The following is a 22,496-nucleotide window of genomic DNA, read 5'->3' on the forward strand; positions in this document are numbered from 1 at the left end:
AATAAATGCTATAAAAAAAAATATTGTTAATTGTTAGTACATGATACCTAATGCATTAACTAATGTTAACAAATGAAACCTTATTGTAAAGTGTTACCAAATGTTCTCCCAAACCAATTAGGTTTTTAAAGATTAGGGTTTTTAAGGTTATCGCTCTATAAAGTTTTAAATCAACAAATCCAACCTCTAAACCTTAAACCTAACCTGTAGTGTCATAAAATCAAATGTGCTAATTTTGTGGTGTTTCTATGGAACTTTCAGCTCGTGTCGACTTGCATGCTCTTCAGGACTCATTCATCGGCCCTTTGAATCACATGTGCAATGCTCTATCAGTTGAGGTATGTCGCGATTAGATCGTGTCTTAACAAGCTTGTAAATGCTGTTACTTATGTAATGCAAACAATAACATTTATCGCATTACAAGTCATGCACTTTAATAAAAGTTTTCTGCATTTTTAGGGCCCTGTGATTTCCGTGATGTGGAAAACCCAAACTGAATAGCAGAATCCAGTGATAAAATAGAATTGTCTCTGAAATGCGGAATGTCACAGAATTTGACACATTTGGAATAAAAGTGAATAATTGTGTGCACAAGTAATGAAATTAAAATTGAGAATGTCCTAGTGTGATTATTTAACCCCAAAAGGCAGCATTAATTATTTGGTCTGCATGTGTTGCACGCTCTAAGTAACTGTAAAGCTGGCCACTGAATACACGCATCATGAGCATCACACACGGACTCTATGTGTAGTAGATGACAGAGAGCAAAGCATGCATTCATTCTGAAGCGCACAGCATATGCAGACTATATTTATTTAATGAAATCACAGCATTTTGCAGTTTAATAATCAAACTAGACATGTAGCGATCTGCTTTTTCTGGAGGTGAGAAACTACTGTCAAAAACAGAGAGTAACTGAAAGTAAAACAATTACAGAATTACAGAAATATATCACTACTGTGTAGGTGTGTAATATTCACTGTAATTATAATAATTATATTATATTATTTTAATCATATTATATTTTATTATTATATTATATTCTAGAAAATCTGGCCGGCCACGCGGACTGGATTATGGCGAAATTTACATCACGCATACTGTGCGCGAGCGATCAGCAACGTGGATGCGCCAAGTATTCTTTGGCCTTTAGAAGTCATTTTGCAAAAATGTACAGGTAGGTATAATAAAATGAGACTAGGTAGGAAAAAATTATATTGTTACAATTATTTGTTTTAACCTGATCACTAAGAACAGATAGATTTGACATCTCTTCTCCCTTGCAAACTCATAACCTACACAAAGACCTTTTTGTACTCTTCAGTTACAACCTGGTACACTTAGCTGAAAAGTTCAGTTTACATTTCTGTTCATCATCAGGGCAAAGTTTGCTGGCTCTCAAACTTTGAGCAATGTCCATACATTTCAGAAAAAAACACCACTTTTCTCACTTCATTTCTCACCTGTATGATCTTAGAATCACAGTCCATTACACAATACTTTTGTACCTTCCCCCCCCCCCCCCCCCTTTTTTTTTTTTTTAAATACAGATTTTTTTTTTTCCCTCTCTAATTGATGGAAACAGTGGAAAATGCTAATGCCAGGCAAAAAGCAGTTAATTTGTTAACCCTTAAAAACCCAATGATGTGATGATGGAGCCAGTTGTTATTATGAGGACGGACATTCTCCTTTAAGACAGCATCTGATTGGACAAAAAATTGTCGTGCAAGACAAGTCATCAGTATTTTTGCATTTTTAAATATGTTTACCTGCCACAAGTTCATTTAGTCAACTTCTAGCTTATAGATGGCCTCAAAGCTAACACACATGGACTAAAAACCACAAAACTCCAATTTTGATTTCATGGGGTCTATAAAACCAGACTGAGCAGAGGCACTCTTTACAGTGTGTCTCTACCTGACATTTGTCCTCCTCTTTCTCTTTCTCTCTCTCTCACTATTTCCCTCCTTCTTTCCCTCTGTCCTAGTGTATTTCTGGGCTATTCTTCGCCTCAGAGGCCCTGAAGCCCGCCGTGTCTCCAGTGGAGTCTCCCTCTCCAACAACCCAGGGCTTAGCCTAAATTCTCTTGCTATTAAAAGCTGTGAAATGCAAATAATGAAACATCTCATTACCACTGTATGAAAATGAAAAGAGAAAATGGTAGGGGGAGAGAAAGAGAGAGAGAGGAGAGGGAGAAAGGAAGGGAGTCCAGCAGGAGATAACCTGACAGAGTGTCTTTTGTTTCACGAGAGCTGCCATTACAAAGGGAGTCAAGATTGGATTTGCCAGTAAAATAAACAGGGGTGGATCCCGGAGAAATGTTCTAGGGTGACTTACAGTCATAGTGATGATGGCATGTGGAAAGTTGACACAAGAGAACTAGGAACTACTCCAAACTTCTTCATGTCCCATTGACACACATGCAGGTGTAAATTTAAAATACTTAATATACTTAATGTAACATAAAATGTAGAATGGTACCTCAGAAATGGGATGAAGATATTGGTGGGAGAGTCCATAGGGGGTCTTAAATCCCCTGTGTGTGGGGTCTTGGTTGTCACACATTAACTCCCATTACCAGTAATAAGGTCATTGATAGGTTAATCTCAGAAAATCTGTCAAGAACATATGCAGGTCACATTTCACCCCCCAATTGCAGATTATATAATGGATATGACTCCAATTTCTTACCTTCACACAATCTTATCAGAGGATATCAAACATGTTTTATATTTTTGAGCCGACTATCCAACACAACACGAAATTTCATAGTGCATGATGCTCCACAACTCAAATCTTAAGTCACGGTGAGCAGCCAATGGAAATCAAGTGCGCAGGGCCACAAAGCTCAAGAAATGGAGATGGCGAACAAGTGCTTGAGTTCATCTTAACTTGCATTGCAGTCTCTAGAGGCCATACTGGCCTTGTGTTCCCACCCAAGTACGCACCCAAATGCACTTTGCCTGTTTCTTTTGTGACACAGATCTCAGAGTAGCAGCAGCAACAGCAGCCGTTTCCAAATTAATGTTTGTTTACATCAGTCAGATGTCTCCTAAAAGGCCAGGGCATGTGTTTCCACGCAATTTTGTGATGGGATCGGATCGACTTGAAAGTCGGTTAGTGTGTGATCCCAAGACATTTGGTGTGTGATGCCCATTCTTTGTCTGTGGCAATTATTTTTAAGTCGGTTAGTGAGTGATACCTAATGTTTCAAAATCTGTTCAGATATTCAAATATTCAGACAACATTCGAAGTTTGCCTTCAGAAACCTTCCTTTTCTAGTTCAGTTTATCTGGCTATTCAAGCAGCTGCTCACGTCTTTGCAACTGTCACATGTCATAATACTTAAAGAGACAACAGCAACAACAGAGTAGAGTGAGTTTAGTGAATGAGTTGTGTATCTTTGTCCAGTTATGATCACGGAGGGGCTTCTCTTAAGAGCTGGGTTAAGAGGTTGATGACAAGCCTCGCTACCGAGTGGGAGTCAAATTCCAGCACAATCTCCACCTCTTCCTTCTCTTTTGCTGTCTTGATTTCTCCCACTTATTTATTTTTTTTTTTTTTATGAGTGTATGCTCACATTGACACACACACACACACACACACACACACACACACACACACACACAGTCATCATTTGAGATGCACCAAATGGCGCGGCGATGACTCCCTAAAGCTCGGCTACTGCTACTCACGAATCGACGACTCATCTTTAACACCTTCCTGGAGATTGTGCCGTGAGAGGTGTCACAACAAACTGGTGTTGTCACGCGGCACTGAGGCACGGCATTCCTGTAAGCACACACTCCGGTGCACACTCATACACTTACACACAAAAACACACCATGCTGTGACAAACCATTATCACAACAGTAAGGCTCATCACTACTAGATAAGGTCCATGAATGCAAACTTTATTGAACTTAGATTTTCATTAGGGATGTGCAAGGCTAGTCAATTAAACGGTACTGATGCTGCTAGTCGACACTGGAATTACTAGTTGGGCAATATTTTCCTCATTAAACTGTTCAAAATGTTTCAACCTGGTCTCATACTGAAAACGTGACTCTATATACATTTTTGCAAAACTTGTTATATGTGTCTCCAGGTACAATTCCTTGCAGTTTCCAGGTGAAATGAACACTAGAGGTGCTACAACAACTGTGTGTTTTAGTCACTCAAATCATGATTTTAATGTGTGATTATGTTTTTTTTAGACTAAATACTTATTTTTCTCTCTATTACACAGACCCACCTACATATATCCAATTCTAACATGATTAGCTTGTCCGGTAACTCACCTCATAGAGCGTTGGACTCTGACTCGGAGGATCATAGTTCAATTACCAGTCATGAACTCAAGCTGACACGTGATGTGACAGTCATAGAAGTGAAACGAAATGACATGGTTGCTTCAGAATATGTGCTTTTCATTTCGTTTCTGCATTTTAAAACACTAATTTTTAGGTTTAGGCGTTGATTAGATAAGGATGTCTTTTTTAATGTGTCATTTATATTTTTAAAACACTACTGGTAAGGTTCAGGCAAAAGTTTTAGGTTAGAGAGGTATGTTTTAAAAACATACATCTAAATTCACCTCATCTTAATATGACATCATTTTACTCGCTTTTGGCACCCCTGACTGGACATTTCACTGAAAATGCAGCCAAACATGTTATACCACATGCAAATTTTGAATTTAAAAAATGTTGTCATGTTCACATAAATTTCATGAGATCAGGCTGACATTTTTACACATTTATGTTTGGCTTTATATTTTTAAAAAGGCTGCGCTTAAATTACTGTCATGTTAATCTTACATTTTAAATATTATTCATATTATTTAATATATTAATTAATATAACACAAGGTTATGTGTGAACCTCACTCCCCTGGCCTCAAGAGGTGCGCTAGCGACTGACGCTAGGGGCTGTAGCCTTTAGCCTCCTCGTTAGCGCGCCCGCCTCCCATGCCAGCTGGCGGCAGTTCGAATCCCGCTCAGAGCGGGTCGAGCAGGACCGTTTACATTTAGAACAATACATTAGGTTTATTGTACATTTCTCAAAGGCCTGTTTGTTTTTTAACATCATAACTGTTATTGGTTAACATTCTTAATTGAACAGCTGTCATATAAGATCATAGGCTAAGGCACTATAGGCTAGATTTGGCTAACCTGTTAATTATTTTCAAGAATGTCCTGAGTGTTTTAATATGTTAAGTAACTTTTAATTGGTGAAATCCTTTTAGAACAGGCTATTAAGGTTGCTCTATTGGTCCTGCACTATTCATTCAACTGTTTTCAATAAATATGCCTGTTGATTCGGTGAATGTGTGCCATGTTCTACATTTATTTTACAATGATCATAATGCAAGGCGAGCATGTACCAGATAAATGTACCTTTTCAGCAGAATTTAGTGTTGGATTTGGCTGTTGTTGGAACAGATTAAGTATTTTAAATGGGTCGCATAAACACACAATGTTTTTTGACTGTTTTCAGAGGGTTTCTTAGATTTTAGACTAGTCGACTCCAAAATGTACATTTAAACGTCAGTGAAATTAGTTGTTACAAACATCCCTAGTTTTCATTTTTAACTTATTACAATAAGTACTGTATATTATACTGAAGTTCAGTTATAATGTTTATCTAAATTTCTTACACCAATAAAGTCGGAATGCAGTTTTTATTATCATTTTAAAATGACTTTCTCATCCTTAAGGCTAGGATATGCTTAAATTTTCGCATGTCCCTACATCTTGTGCACAGTACACGGTATTGACCACGAGCATAAATCTATCTCGGACTGATTGACGAATTAAATTGCAAAATGTATTACTGTGAACTGTAGGCCAATGATTGGCTTATGTTCAATAATATGTAAAAAAACAATATATACTGAATTCTAAAGCCAATTTTTGTGTTGTCTTATCTATGCTTTACTCATCTGCCACATTAATGTGATGCATTTTAATTATCTTTAATTTATAATTTATAATATAATTTAAATAAAACGGGTGCAGTGACTTTGGTTTTCAAAAAACACAATTGACCTACACCAGCAGATGACATTGCACCCCAAATCATCACAGACTGTGGAAACTTAACACTGGACTTCAAGCAACTTGGGCTATGAGCTTCTCCACCCTTCCTCCAGACTCTAGGACCTTGGTATCCAAATGAAATACAAAACTTGCTCTCATCTGAAAAGAGGACTTTGGAACACTGTGCAACAGTCCAGTTCTTCTTCTCCTTAGCCCAGGTAAGACGCCTCTGACGTTGTCTGTGGTTCAGGAGTGGCTTAACAAGAGGAATACGACAACTGTAGCCAAATTCCTTGACACGTCTGTGTGTGGTGGCTCTTGATGCCTTGACCCCAGCCTCAGTCCATTCCTTGTGAAGTTCACCCAAATTCTTGAATCGATTTTGCTTGACAATCGTAAGGCTGCGGTTCTCTCGGTTGGTTGTGCATCTTTTTCTTCCACACTTTTTCCTTCCACTCAACTTTCTGTTAACATGCTTGGATACAGCACTCTGTGAACAGCCAGCTTCTTTGGCAATGAATGTTTGTGGCTTACCCTCCTTGTGAAGGGTGTCAATGATTGTCTTCTGGACAACTGTCAGATCAGCAGTCTTCCCCATGATTGTGTAGCCTAGTGAACCAAACTGAGAGACCATTTTGAAGGCTCAGGAAACCTTTGCAGGTGTTTTGAGTTGATTAGCTGATTGGCATGTCACCATATTCTAATTTTTTGAGATAGTGAATTGGTGGGTTTTTGTTAAATGTGAGCTAAAATCATCACAATTAAAAGAACCAAAGACTTAAACTACTTCAGTATGTCTACTTCATAAATCTCACAGTTCACTTGTTGCGAACTCTAGCATATGCGTTCTAGTGGTGTAAATCGGACATTTCATCACGATACGATCTTATATCGATTCTCTTGGCCTGCGATCCGATATTTGCCAATACTTCAAAGTCTGCCGCAATGCGTTTTCGATTTGATTCGATTCAGGGCCCTGCGATCGATATTCCGATATTATGTGCCTATTTTACACAATCAATTAAAATGTTTTGCCCTCAAATACAACCAAAATATAATTTGAATATTTTATTGAGCTCTCTGAAAAGTGCAAATTTAGTATCCACATTGGGACATCCACAACAAAATAAGGTACATCAGATGTTGAAAAAAGTATACAGACAATAATATAAAAAATAACGTCACACAAAAGTGATCATCTATCCTTTGATTATAGCTTATTTTTCAGTTTAATCCAATTCAAAATACTTGCATACCCATCACTTGATTCCAATTTCTCTTTCCCTTGTTAGTGCTGTTCAGAATGTCGGCGTTGTCAAGACATTTCACATGATGGTTGAACTGCTCCAAGGTACTTTTAAATAGCAAATTATCATGTAAAATTCAAATGGTCGCATGTGCAATGATATCGATGGAAGCCCGAATTAATCGCGCATGTGTGCTGCTCTGCGCTTGTCACGAGAGCTCGCATTTTAAGTAGCGCCCGGTTGACGTGCTCGCACTGATCCTGTCACTGGTCTGGAGCTCGCATTTCACGGGAAGCCTGGTTGACATGCTCGCACTGATGTGGTCACTGGTCTGGAGCTCGCGTTTCGCGGGAAGCCCGGTTGACGCGCGCGCACGCATAGCAGAGCGCAATTTAGATTCACAGGCCCTGCGCATATCCTTGTCCCACATGAAAAGCGTATTTAGCACTCATAAAGTGAAATTAATTTAATAAAGTTGCTTCATTGCCTGACGTAAATGTGTAAGGACGTGGCAGACATGAGAGTATTAAAATAAAAAAAAACTGTCTATATCGATATTTACGCATTGTATCGATAACATTGGATCGTTGGTATCGATCCAGATCGATTGATCGTTACACCCCTAATGCATACAGGGTGTGTGACATAAATTTTGTCATCAGCAAGGCACGCATAGTCTATGCATGCGCCTGGAATTATTTGCACAAGGTGGCAACACTCACCATTGGGCCGTTACTGTGATGAACTAAATGCAAGTGAACGACCAGAGACGAAGGTGGAAACAACAACACTGAATGTGCACATCGAGAGCGTGTGTGGGAGGATGTCAGGAGATACCTGCATTTGTATAACTCGAGCCTGAAAGTCCTGAAAGATCTAAACTACTGAGGAGAAAAAGTCCAGAATCGCAAAGCAGTCGTAGTGTCCATGAGTTGGCCCTGCTGTGTTCGCGCACAAAGTCAGATGGAGTTTAACTTCAAAAGCTGAACATTCGACTGTACGCTAGCATACGCATAAAAAACGAAGTACTACTTACTTTGGGCTTAATAGTCAACCATCTTCTCCATCTAAGCTTTGGCATAGCATGGCTATGTTGGTCCACCATCTAAACCAGCACCACCTCAAAACTAAACAGCAAAAACGAGACTTGAAAAGCATAGAAATGCATACCTCGAACCCAATGTAACAGAGTTTAGTGGCATCAATGGTCTCTCAAAATCCATTTCTCTAAAGGTTAGTTAGAAAAAACTTTAGATTAAACAGGCTTTTTAAAGTTCCAGATTAAAACTAACACACACAAAACATGTCCTAGCAGGAGGTGTCTGTCATCAGGAACACTGTCTCCTGTCAATGACTCAGAGAGAGAGAGAGAGAGAGAGAGAGAGAGAGAGTGTGTGTGTGTGTGTGTGTGTGTGTGTGTGTGTGTGTGTGTGTGTGTGAGTGTGCAGGTGGACATATACAGTAGGAGGGGGTGTCTGTAGCATGACTGCTAGGCTGTCAACAAAACACTGGCATCCTTCTAAAAACCATCCATGCTGGATAACCCCTAACAGCTCGCCAAATACTAAAACTGATGGGGAAAGAACAGGAGAGAATGGCAGAGAATTTGACAGTCGGTGAAAGAAACAAAGAGTGGGGCAGAGGATAACACAGTGGCCTCACAGTTTACTAATGAAATGTATTCCTCCTCTTCAAATAGCTGATTATGACATTCAAACACACTGTTCCATGTTTGTTTATATTCACTGTTATCTTTACTTACACTATAGTTCTGTCTCAAAACCTAGTGAGCTTGCTGTTTACTGCCTACAAAAGCAGCGACCTTCTAAGCAGTTAAGTCACGATTCATTCCAGTAGCATTTGAAGTTAGCATGTTGCTAAGCTAATGACTCAGTACTGTAATAACAATTTAAATAAGAACACTTTATAGTGTAAAACAGTTCATTTTTACTTAGATTGAACTATTTTTTCCATTACTTTTGAATAATGAATGAAATACAAGTATATTTAATCAACATTTCTCTCAACTCGATGTATTTTTGTCACTGTCTCTAGGAGGACTGGGGAGGAAAGAGACAGAGATACAGAGAAAAAAGAACAGTGGATCTACTTGGTCTGACGATTTATCAAAACATGGTGCAAGAAAGAGAAGTGAGTGAGAAAAAGAGAGAATGAGAGTCCATGAGATTAGTGATCATGTGGATCTTACAAGTCATATAACAGATTTTATTGTGATGTACATGAACTCGAAACATTCCGTATCAACTCCCTTCAAGCTGATATGACCATACTAAATAATTAATGACATCTAAGAGCTTCTTTTGTTTCATTTTTGATAATCAAGTATAGCTTAACACAATAGCCAGTGTTTTTACCCAGGCTTGTGTTGCCATGGCAACCATGAGTGTGGCCAAGAGTCAACCTTGTCACCAGACGCTTTGCTCCTGTCCCATACTGTCTATTTTTCCTGCTTTTGTACATTTCATCGTACAATGCCTTGATCAAATGGCTACGGTGTTAACCTGCTGAAATTAGGATGCTAAAAGCACTTTATTAAACATGGACAAAATGACCAACCAGTATATATAAAATGCTGCATACTGCATTTGGTAATAACAAGGCTAGCGTGTTGCTCTGGTGATCACGATCATTCTGCAACACCGCCCACCTCACAAACCTAATTTTAAAGAAAGCCACACATTCCCACGTTGTGAGGTGGCAGTATCGAGTGTCCAACCAACACTCACTCTGATCAAACCCTTGGGTGGGTTGGGAGGGGAGGACTTTCTTGTGCCTACCTCTTGTTCCTTTCACAAAACAAGAAAAAAGGCCTCTAAACCAAAAAAAAAAAAAAAAAAAAAAAAAAACAACAACAACACTGATAACGCCGTTTTTAAATCTGAGAACAAACTTAACCAGCAAGCCTCCCTTGATCAACCAAGAAAAGACCATGCTTTGCTAGACCAGCACCAAACCAGCACAAATCAGCCTGGACCAGCATGGAAATTCAAGCTGATCTTTCCAAAACTACATATTTTCAAAATCGACTAGTAGGTGGGTTGTTTGAATGACTAGTCAACTGGTCAGTGTTAAGGAAGCCCTGTATGATTACCTCGGTGTTTCTTCGCCAGTCCAGTACTAAGTGTTATAATGAACAGCAGTCATTTTTGCAATATAAACACCAACAGAATTCCAATGCAAAGAAGAGGTGGAATTCAACTGTTTCTGAAGACTATGTGATCTCTTTCTTTTCACATAACAATGTCATTTGAACTCAAATTATTGTTATATGTCCATTTGACTATTTATTTGGTAAGAAGCCGTGCAATAAGCTGTATAATCTACAGTCAGCTGGTTATCATTGGAAAATAGACCCCTTCAGGGTAATACAAGACCCCTTCGCTTTTTACATTATCTCTTACATTCCATATTGTTGCATGAAACTATCATAGACCTTACAAAAAATGGAGACCTATGCATTATGTATACAAATGGTAACATTGCTCACTAAAGGTGATTTGAATTCAGACTGTAATTGTCTTATTTTTATTAAATAATAATAATAAAAACTTCTTATTAAATGCAGTGAATTTGTTACAAAAATGGTTGTGATGACTGTAGTTGTAGTGTTATAAAGGATTTACAGATGTATTCCAGATGCAAGTTTAAGTGTTGCTTTTAGCGTGCTAGCAGTCTAATGGTTATGGCAGCTATAGACTATCAGCGCATTAAAACACTCTCAGGGAAGTTGCGTCTCTGTTTAAATGAGGATGAAGATGTGGAGAAACTTTTGAATGACTAGTCGACCACCCTGACCCATCCCTAGACCAAAGAAAAAAGATGTAAGGGTTTTTCAGTTATGCTGCCCTTTAGTTCATGTGTCACAGTGTTCACACCAGTAACAACTGCTTAAAGACTACACGGTAAGCTCAGCTTCCCCTACAATTTCAAAAGAAACACTGCAATGATGAGTTTAATATACAGTATGTACAAATAATCTATATAAATTACACATTAAACTTCGTGCATTTTAGTATATTAGCAAGTAAAATATCACACACCGCTATCGGTCTGTTTGTTCAAGACGCAATCCGCTTATTTTAACATGGACATTTGTCCATAGAGGTCAGTGGACGCACAGCCCACAGAGCCATGCTTCAATACGAGTCTAAGGCAGGCCCACAGTGACGTGCCGGCTCACAGAGCCATGCTTCAATACGAGTCTAAGGCAGGCCCACAGTGACGTGCCGGCTCACAGAGCCATGCTTCAATATGAGTCTAAGGCAGTTACCTGTACCATTCATATCAATGGCGCAAAAGATCAATGTTGATGTCATTTTAGGTCCTGCTCAGATGCTGTGCTTCTCTGGGAGTCTATGAGAGCTTCATAAGTGCTATCTGCATTGGATCTGCATCTAATATAATTTTTACCTGCATGAAAGCCCGGCTTCTCTATATATTTTTGGTCAAGCTCTCAATTTGGCGGGACTTTGCAACAAACAGCCAATAATTGTAAAGTTGATGTACATGATTGACAGCATACAGTATGATATGTAAAAACAACCCTTATTCAAGCACAGAGTGTTTGGAACTCAGAGATACACGCACAGTTATTTGCAATCTGAATTCACAGATTTATTTCAGCTTTCATAATCAAATATTTTGCCTTAAAAATTTTATTTTGATGCAAAAAATGTTTTGTGCTTTGTTAATTATTTGTTAAGAAATGTCATTGTTTGAGTAGTTTGAGCAGCTATTGGGAGCAACATTGCAGGCACCAAAAACCAAAGTCTATGATTTCTCACTTTTGAAAAACACCAGCCACCACTGGTTCACACCTTACCCATTCCTCCCTAAAACAATTCCCGAGATTTCCTGTGCAGTTTGGCACTGTTGCAAGCTCACCTGGCAGCAGGGGTGCTCTGTCTCGGAGAGTGGGGTTCTTATTTCATTTTGGTACAACAGAAAAAAATGGAGCCATGAAGGGCACATTTTCAACACCCGTTTTCCAGGACTGTCAGTCAAGTGCACATTGGATTGGCAAGGGTGGAAAGCTGGATCTGCCCATCGAAGAGTCAAGTGTGAAGGACAAAGTCCACAATGGATTGGCATTGTCCAACAAACTGACAACATGCATTTTACTATACATTATTCAGATGTTCCACCCAAAGTGATTTTTGCATATTGTCACAGTGTGCTAATCCTCACTGAAGCACTTTGACAACTGACAGGCCAGGGGAAAATTACAGCAAGACCGGCATTACTGCAAAATGCCAGAATATGAAGCCAGGTTTCTCTCGGCACAATCACTACAAGTTTGAGAGTTTCCCATACTGGACACTTATCTATCCATCACGAATGTACCTCTTCACCGTGATGAATATTTTATGTTCTGATAGCACTTTTAAGATAGAACTAATTAACGGAAACTAGTTGATCTGGGATTCAGTAAATCAGTTCAATTAAAAGCATGCAGGCAAACTCTACATGCTAATAGAAAGAGCAGTGGAATAATTGTATGTTGAGGGGGAAGTACTGCATGTTAAACAGGCCTTGTTAACAGCACTTTAGCACTTGGCAATGAACTCCTCTTGCAGACCCTTGATAATGGACTAATGCAGATCAGGACATCATACAAAACATTTGGAAAAACAGAGGGCTTCCAATGTCCATGACATTTGTAATACCACCTCCTAAGTGCTGCGGTAGCGCAGACCAAGTGGACGCTACCGATTTAAAACCAGTTGCACAGATGCTTAAATGGTTTATGTGGATTTGTGAACGTGAGCTATGTTCAAGCTGGACTCTAACCAACTCTGACTTTTGCTTTGGGAATTTGCTAAGCTAGCATTTAGATAAGGATCTACAAGGTCTTAAAGAAAGGAAACCTTCACCCTAACAATGAGATGGGGCTGCATCGGCTCTCCAAAGTTCACAGGGAGAAGGAAAAGTGTTCTGTGGTATTGTGGGGTAAATGTGCTAGCGTTGGGAGCGTCTCCACCCTCCCTTAATGGTTAGCTCTTGGCAAACAGGATGGGATGAAAAGTATAGACACAGACTTAACCATCCTCTGAAAAATAAACAGGGCTTTTATGAGACAGACAGAAGTGCTGTGGAGGATGGACAACTGACAGTACACAGACTCACCTGAGAACGCTTGATATGGCAATGGCTTCCCTGACCAGCACTGAATGCTAACATTTTCGGCTTTGTACATACAGGAAGAGAAAAGAAAAATGAAAGCACAAGGATGGCTTTTTTGGTTGCAAGAAGTTGTGGTGATAATACCCTAACAAATGTCTCTTATAGCGTTCCAGGAGAGATCTCAACAATGTCTCAAATTGTGCTCACATTTGCCAAGATACCAAAGTCAAACTATGAACTCAAATATTTCTTTATAAATTTGTCCATGACCATATTTTCTGAGCCACATTGATTTTATAGCTCTCTACTTTTACTGTGTCAACATTGGTCTCATTTGCATATTTCTATTTCTAGCATGACCTGGGGATAATAGGGTTCAAAAAAGTGTTACTATGAATGCAAATTTTAATACAGTGAAAAAGACACTCTATTAGCATAACATAAATATATATATAAATAAATAAAAATTTCCAACATTCCTTTGAATGTCCATGTAAAATATTTGATGCCATGAGTGTACCTTCATTTACTATTACTAATATTTTGAATGGCCATGGAAAATGAAGCAATGTGATAACAATTTTACCTGGTCGCAAAAAGTAGTCCGTTAATTTACCTGATGAACTTTCACCTTTTGCTGACCCTTTATTCTTTGCAGAGCTAATGTGTGCTTCTAAATCACTTGCACCTTTATTAGCAACTGACACATAAGTGCCAGCTTTACATGTCATACATTCTGCTTCCCTTGGATCTCGACCTGGATGAAAGCATGGGAATTTTTTTGTGCAAATCTTCTGTAAATTTGCACTTCCGTTTCATTTGCTGCTACTGTCAAGCAATTGTTTGATGCCGAACACAACAGTGCTTCGTGCGTTCGTGGAGAGATTGACAGGCAGGAATTTGGCCAATAGTTGCTGCAAGCCTCTTATAATCGACCAACTGGTGTGCGAGAAGGCGGGACTTACAAAGAGGGGTTAAAGCAATGCAAATATGCATGCACACACAGTGAAGTATTAGACCAGATGCACATCATAATGCAACTAAAGCTGAATCCCGGACATTTTTGCAAATTTAGAAATCCCGGCCGGACACTTTTTTAAGGTCCGAAAAAGAGGACGTATGGTCACCCTAGTATTTCTCGTAAGGACTTCTAAATGGGGGAAATATCTAAATCAAAGTTGATACTTCAATGAGATAAAGGCCTTAAAATCTCTCAGAGCGACCTCTAAACAATACAATTACTTTTATGGAATAGACCATGGAAAAATCACAATGTAAAATTGCTTGAATACTTTACACAATACATTTACATGCTCAGTTAAATTCGTGCTGCAGCAGGTTTTCGCGTTGTCGAGCTACAGTCTTCACCTGTCTTTTCAAGTATAGATGAAACTCTGCGTAATCGAATATTTGAAGGAACGATGTCAGCTAAGGAAATGTTAAATAGACGTTGCGCTTCACCTTAATCTTTCGGAGCATGCGCACAATGCTGAGGCCAATTACGAGTAACATGTATACATTAGGGTTGGGTATTGATACAGATTTCCTGATTCTATTTTGATTCTGAAGTTCTCGATTCGATATTGATTCATATGGGTATATTTCTGTAACAATGTCCATTTTGCTTACATATAAAATAAATTATCTGAGCTAATGCTCTTAATAACCTTCCAGGTACAATTCAAAAATATTAATTTAACTAATTATATTATCAGTAGTTTTTCATCATATTGGTCACATTTTAGCTTTTGACAAAATTTCAAATTCACTCTATTCTATCAATAAATGTCTTGAAATAGCATCTATTATGTTGCTTATATATTTTTGTTACATGTTTACTTGCATACTTTGTACTATTTACAATTATTTACATTGATATGTAGAACACGTGCTAAATCTGTACTCGCTTTAAGATATGCGATTAGAATGAAATGTTTCTTTCTTTTCTTTTTTTTAAATCAACTACTGATGGTAAGGAACAGAAAGGGTACTAAAAGAGACATTATTCAATGACATAAGGATTGCGTGGATCTCGTTTTAGGACACACAGAACGAGTTAAACCAAACTTTTACTTTCAACACACATTGAAAGAATCATGGTGCTATTAATTTCTTCGCCACTACACTACTCAATCACTGGTGAGTGAATCAGTCACTGAGCGAGTGAATTACTTGCATTATAGGGGGTTGCCACGTAGAGTAAAAGATCAATCTTGGGATTTAAGAAGCGATATCACGATCGTTTAAACGAAGATCGCAATGCATTGGAAAATCTATATTATTTACCCAGTCCTAGTATTAAGCACATGCTGGACAAAGCAGAGCTACAATTGCGTTATCTAGGTCTGTTATCCTGACTTCACAAAAGACTGGTACATTTTCAGTCTGGCTAAATCACTTAAAGTACATGACATTTTTAAAATACGAATTATTGTTTTAGTCTGTCTGAAATCAAACTTTTAAAGTGCATGTAAATGTCTGCTTTTCTTTCACCCAGATAGCAATGACGTATAATGGAAGCAAATGGAGATTTGCTTAAGTCTCCTACTCCTCAGATGTTTCACCTGACAAAAAGACCCTAGTAATTTAACATACAATGAGTGAGCTTCAATTAAAGGACATAAACTCCTGTTTTGTTATTGAAAGCTGAAACACACCACTTGTTGCTCATCAGTGCAAAGCTAACCAACACCTTGTAACAAGTCTGAAGACAACATGAGGTAACATCAATATTAACAATTAATAAAACGTTTAATACTTGCACTTAAAGCTCAGCAGGGATGTATATTAGGCCTAGATAAAGTCTGCTTACTCTTAACCACTAATCACCATGTTAAAGGGGTTGAGGAGGATGGTTTTAATTGGTAAGGGTTAGCATGCCTCCATGTGTGTAAACATCCTGTATTTAAGACCACGTGTGGTCAGAAAGTAAGCTAGCAACGACAAAGTGTGACTGGGGCAGTGGGTGTTGTAAAAGTTTGTGTGTTTTTGGGTGAGCTATCCCTTTAAGGCTTCACCAAACACAGAGCAAGGTGGACAGCGAAATAGAGAGGGAGATTTAGCAAGAAAAAAGTAGAAAAGAGAAAAAAGGGGGAAAAGCCTCAAGACCACATCCTCTTTTTCAGCCTGGGAGTGTAAGCCCACAGCGAGGCACTCGCCTAGGGTGTGCTATCTCATATCCAGGGGCTTTTTTCACTCGCTTCCTCCCCTAGGGCTTCCCACACAGCCTGAGAGCCCCCACTGAAATATTCACAAGGCACCTGAGGACACAGGCTTTGTGGGCCGATTCCAGGGAGGTCGGCTCCGGTTTAACCCACACACCGAGTGCCTAATCTAGGAGGATGAACACGTCTAAGTGGTTGATGAGAACAGCTGTCACTCCACACACACACACACACACACACATTCAGACTCACTGGCCCCCAAACACCTCTAGGGAGTGAAGCGCACCTGTATGCATCCCTACGAACACAAAAGAACTTCCACAATCCACTTTAACGATTTTTCTTTTCGGTGAGGGCCGAGTTTGATTGCACATCTGTTGTGAGGATGTAAAAATAAAATTAAAAATTAAAACGATTGTGTGCTATAATAGAAGTGTTTGCGTTTAACTTTAAATATTTATGTGAATTGAGCAGGAAGTGACATACGAGAGACATGGATCAACATGTGATGTCACGCCATCCAGATGTTTTATGTACAGTATTCAAGAGTGTGTTTCTAAGCCATTAAATAGAACAAATGCAGACAGATCAACATGTGAGCAGAGCACTCACACACACATATACATTGGGCTTTGTGTGGTCTCTACAGTGTGGGGGAGAAGCCAGTCCCCAGTGTTGTAGCAGGTTCAAGCTTTCTAACCTGTTACTCACACAAAACAGCCCACAGCCTGGTGAGAGCAGCCATCTTCCACCTACACACACACACACTTAGAGCTCAGCTTTATGTCGTGTCAACCGCCCCCCCCCCCCTTCAACAAGCACACACATAGGCCAGTTCAACTACCCCCTCTCTATATCTCTCTCAGTGTCTCTCTATCCCTCTACACCATCAGCCACCTCCTCCCCCATATCTTCCCTTTCTTTGCAAATGTTCGGATTAACAACCGCAACTACCCTAAATAAACATTGTACTGCACTTTCTTGTTCAACTCACCATCTGAGCCTCCCTCTAGATACACTCACAAGTCTACACACACAGAACATGTATATGTAAGCATTACAACAAAACAAACAACTACAACAAACTTCGAAACAAATGATTACAACTCAGCAACGTTTGGGATAGAAATATAAAAATTATATCATTAGAAAGGTGAGACTCCAAATGATGGAGCAGGTCGCAAAATAGTTTAGCGGTCATTATACAAAAATATGTAGAATGCTGCAAATATCCAATCAGGAATGTTCTGGGTTCCATCAAAGTCCTATCAAGCCAAGTCAGTCCACTTAACTGACATCTTGGGAACGCTCCCAGGCAGCTATTTTCTATGGAAAAAAGCGACATTCAAGTACAGCTCATTTTAACTTAAATAGGAAAAGACCAAAATCTCCAAAACAATTGGTCAAGATTACGATCAAAGAGCATATTTAAAATCAACAGTGATATCTGACGACAATGGTATCATAAATTGTGCTTCTTTAGCACAAACCACACTAAAAAACGCAAATTTTCATGCTGGTCCAGCTGATGCACATGCGCGTTCGAGGTAACTGGCATGTGATGTCCTTATCTAGAATGTGATTGACTCTTTTATCTGTTAGGTGGGACTACCTTTTCTACACCTGCCATATTGGGCGTTCCAATTTCTCCCACTGATTTTAAAACAAGTGTTCCATCTCCGGCTAAACTGTCACTGGTTCAATACAGCAATCAATGATATTTGTAGTATAATGTTGATTTCCACAAAATTATTTTGAATCGTCCCTTGTTTATAAAAACAAAAAAAGGCAGTTCAAGTAAGGCTAGTTAAACAGGGCTAGTCCATAAACGTTCAGATACATATTGTTTTAAATGTGTAGCCACAATACATAAACATAATTTTTTATATACATGGCAATATGGCGGGTGTAGAAAAAGAAGTCTTGAATTTAGTGGGATAAAGTCGCTTATTAACCTTATCTTTGTAAAGTTAAATCCAATACTACAACTTTGTTGCCATGATGACGCAATGCCAGTAAACACTGTAAGCAAGTTTACCACACTAAAATCATGTTAACAAGTATGATGTGTACGTCTTGTGGCTATACTTCTGAAACAGTATTTTAATGATAATGGACTGGACCCATTTGCTTTCATTGTAAGTGCCTTACTGTAACTGTAACTACTTTTTATTTTTACAAATGAGGTACAAGTTGAAATCATTTTTTGTAGTAAACAACATCATGCTATAAATGCTGTCTTAACTTGCACTGAACCTGGAACATTCCTTTAAGTAGGCCTATCCCAGAAAGCTGTGTAAAAAATGAATAAACAGAGAAATATATTGAATGTACTGCAAAAACTACACCTTTTATTGAGATTTAGGTACTGCGTACATCATTCAACACAATAACAGCTCATCAAGCACCAGACAAGAGCAAGTATGATATTCAAGCTCCATTAAAACACTTCCAAGAACACAGTGTTGTTCTTTACTCTCATTTCTGCCCCTCTCTTCCCTTTACCCCGTGCAGCAAGAAACAGTTCCCCTCCCCTGCTTTCTGTTGACACAATACAGCCACACCTGCGAGGAAGTCAATAAGCACAGAGGATCAAAATCCCCCTCCACCCTAAAATGTTCTCCCACTTATATACAAATAAACACACAGAGAGAGAAAAAGAGAGATTCACCATTAAACAAATACACCTGGAGACCATGCTGGTACACCAACACTGCCCACTAGAATTACAGCTTTTGCTGAAGAGTTGATGTGTGTGTGTGTGTGAGTGTGTGTCCAGGTATTCCCTACGTTGTGGGGACCAAATGTCCCCACAAGGATAGTAAAACCTGAAATTTTTGACGTGGGGTCAATCAGTTGGTCCCCATGAGGAAAACAGCTTATAAATCATACTAAATTAGGTTTAAGTTTTCTGTGAGAGTTAGGTTTAGGGGTAGGGTTAGGGGATAAAAAATAAAGTTTGTACAGTATAAAAACCATTATGTCTATGGAGAGTCCTCATAAAACATGAAAACCCAACGTGTTTGTGTGTGTACGTTTATACTACATTGTGGGGACCAAATGTCCCCAGCCAACGGTCCCCATGAGGGAAATGGCTTATTAAACATACTAAACGATGTTTTTTTTTTTTTTTTTTTTTTTTTTATGTAAAAATGCAAAAAGGTTTCTGTGAAGTTTAGGGTTAGGGGACAGAAATTATCGTTAGATCTGTATAAAATCCATAAAATGCATGGAGAGTCCCCACAATGATATAAAAACAAGTGTGTGTGTGTGTGTGTGTGTGTGTGTGTGTGTGTGTGTGTTTCAGACATCTATACTTTCATCAAGAGCGAAAGTGCTGAGAGGCATTAAAGTATATAAAGTACATAACAACACAACAATCTTAGTCTTTCTGAGGCTGTATGAGGTTCACAGCACCTTTGCCTGTATGTACCTTGTGCATAGTGTCTTTAGAGGTGTGTTTTATGTCCCAGGAGTGAGAGACAGGTGGATGGGCTCCTTGCTACAACAAACACCTACCAGCACCCTTAGATGTAAACACAGTTAACACATCACTAAAACACTATCAACATCAAGACATCACAATATCCACATTCACAACTTTTTGTAAAGCTACTGAATGGAAATAAGGATAGATGGTGTCATTGTCAGGTTAATTTACTCATTCTTTAATTAACATGGAAGCCATGAACTTTAGAGAGGCAGAGAAGACAAATAAAAATGATGGGGAAAGGAAGCTGTCATGTCTCCATAGGCATCATTCTCTGTAGATGGTCATGAGGACAGTTCCTTTCATAACCAGTTCATGTGCTCAATTGACTCATCTTTGCGCGTTAAATTTAGCACTAATACTCACGCGTGTGTGGCTCAATTTGTATTACGCGCAACATTGAGCATATACAGTAACACATGTGTCCAACCAATCCTTCTTCAGAATCGGGTGCACCTGTAGCAAACCCAATCCGACAAGGCGCGAAAAAAACATCACAATCGATTGCGAACGGCACATTGTTTTGACAGACGCTTTGAACGATACAATGTAGCGCGTAACTATAGAACCGCTGGATTCACATGTATCATTTTAGAGACGCGGGTTCGAGAATATCACTATAAACGCTGTCATTCTGCCGTCGGCGAGCCAAACAAGTGGGGTCGTTCCCCTTAAAACCAACCCGTCAGCGAGGAGAAAATGGAGGAAGACGGAACTGACCAGCTTTAAGGGGGCAGACGGGGTAAAAACAGACAATAACCCGAAGAGCAGCGAAGTAACACGACGAGACCTGACGCTTTCCCTCACAGTGCAGAGTCTTTCTTCAAGTTGAGAGAAGTAATGGCCGTCGCGACCCTGGGTTTCGATGTACGGGAAGTAAAATAATAGAACCCCCTTCCCTTTCCCTTTTCTGGTAGTACACTGAGTTTAGGGTGTTGACGCAGCAGAAATCTCCAGCTGGAGAAATTGCCCTTTTGGAGGTTAAATTAGAAGAGTAGAGAAGAGGGGTTAAGCCCTTTGCATGCCAAAGCTGTGTGAGCTTTTCATTGAAATGCCACAAGCACTGACCCCCAAAGGACATTACTTAAGGATCAAAACTTGAGGAAAATATTATAATAGGCCTACATATATATTAACAGTCAGGTAAAATTGAAATAAACATAAAGTCTTCTCATCACTCCAATAAAAGTATATCCTGAATGAATGGCTGCTCTGCACATCTGACAGCTGTTCTCATGAGCCAAACGCGTGCATCATCTTTCATGAACATGTTCTCACCTGGAGACGTCAAAAAGGTTGCTGTCACGCAGAAAATAAAACAAACGCGGCACGATTTGCGGCCTCGCGGAAACTCACAACTTGAACTTACCTTGTGCGCCGAATACCTGTCTACGAGCGCGAGCTCATATCTCTGCCATATATTCAGATGAGAAGTCAACTATGAATGCAAATGCGCTACGCGTGAGCGCTGAAGCCGCTTCAGCCGCCAGTATGAAGGGAAGGAACTGCTCTTACTGATAGTGTGTAAAGGTGAGAGAGGCATACCTGTTAACCCATGAGTTCTGGGTTAGCGCGATGTCGATGCTTCGGAGCCCCAATTTGTCGGTCTTGATAGGATTGAAATAGTGAGCACGTCAAAAATATCAGTAGTTAGTTTGTCTCGCGCAACGCGCGTGTGAACGTCAGTGTAATTCCCTCGTTCGCTCGCGCTCGCTCTCCGTCTCTCAGCGCTCGTCTTCTGTATTTCTCCCTCCCCTCCCTGTTTTTCCGTGTCTCGGTATCAGGAACCAACCAATCTCTCTCTCTCTCTCTCTCTCTCTCTCTCTCTCTCTCTCTCTCTCTCTCTCTCTCTCTCTCTCTCTCTCTCTCGACTGAGAGTCAAATACAGGAAATGAGGCAGTACAAACAAACGCTCACGCTCGCCATCAAACCCTGGGCAACTCCAGCTCAACTCATACAAACATAAAGTATCCGGGTCATTTCTGAAGCTACAGAAGGCAACATCCTTACCTTGTAATTATAAAGCCTATGCTTAGCAAACCTATATGACACGTGGAAAATAGGTGTATTTTATTCGTTTTTGCAGCCACTGAAAATGTCATCACATCATTAAATTAATAATAGTAATGAATCTCAATAATTATAAATATGTACCTATCTATTTATCAAGATATATAAGAGAGATAATTATAATAAATAATAACAGTTAATAATTATTCACATTATTATAAAATATATATTTAATACTAATAATAATTAAAATAATGATAATAATAATTACTATTATTAATGATTATTTTCCTCACTCTTTTAAAAATAATAATAATAGTTAATTAAAAAGAAAATCCCTTTTTTTTTTTTTTACTGGTATTGATTGTTTATTATACCAATTTTACTGGTATTGGTATTGG

At 39.1% G+C, this 22,496-nt stretch overlaps 1 protein-coding gene across 5 annotated transcripts in view; it reads right to left on the reverse strand.

The window, feature by feature from the left end:
- LOC127419230 (zinc finger and BTB domain-containing protein 46-like) overlaps positions 1 to 21,900 on the reverse strand; it is a 112,942-nt gene extending 91,042 nt beyond the window's left edge. Inside the window, exons 1-2 of one of the 5 annotated variants that reach the window (XM_051660469.1) lie at positions 21,631 to 21,898; positions 20,029 to 20,121 (exon numbers count right to left, since the gene is read on the reverse strand). The gene's annotated coding sequence lies outside the window, so the exon portion shown is untranslated. Of the gene's footprint in view, positions 1 to 20,028; positions 20,122 to 21,454; positions 21,592 to 21,630 lie in introns of those variants that run through there. The other 4 variants (XM_051660468.1, XM_051660474.1, XM_051660471.1 and 1 more) reach the window with 4 other exon arrangements.
- Positions 21,901 to 22,496: the final 596 nt, after the last annotated feature.

The sequence above is a fragment of the Myxocyprinus asiaticus genome, chromosome 28 (genome assembly GCF_019703515.2).
Source record: "Myxocyprinus asiaticus isolate MX2 ecotype Aquarium Trade chromosome 28, UBuf_Myxa_2, whole genome shotgun sequence".
NCBI classification, from domain to species: Eukaryota; Metazoa; Chordata; class Actinopteri; order Cypriniformes; family Catostomidae; genus Myxocyprinus; species Myxocyprinus asiaticus.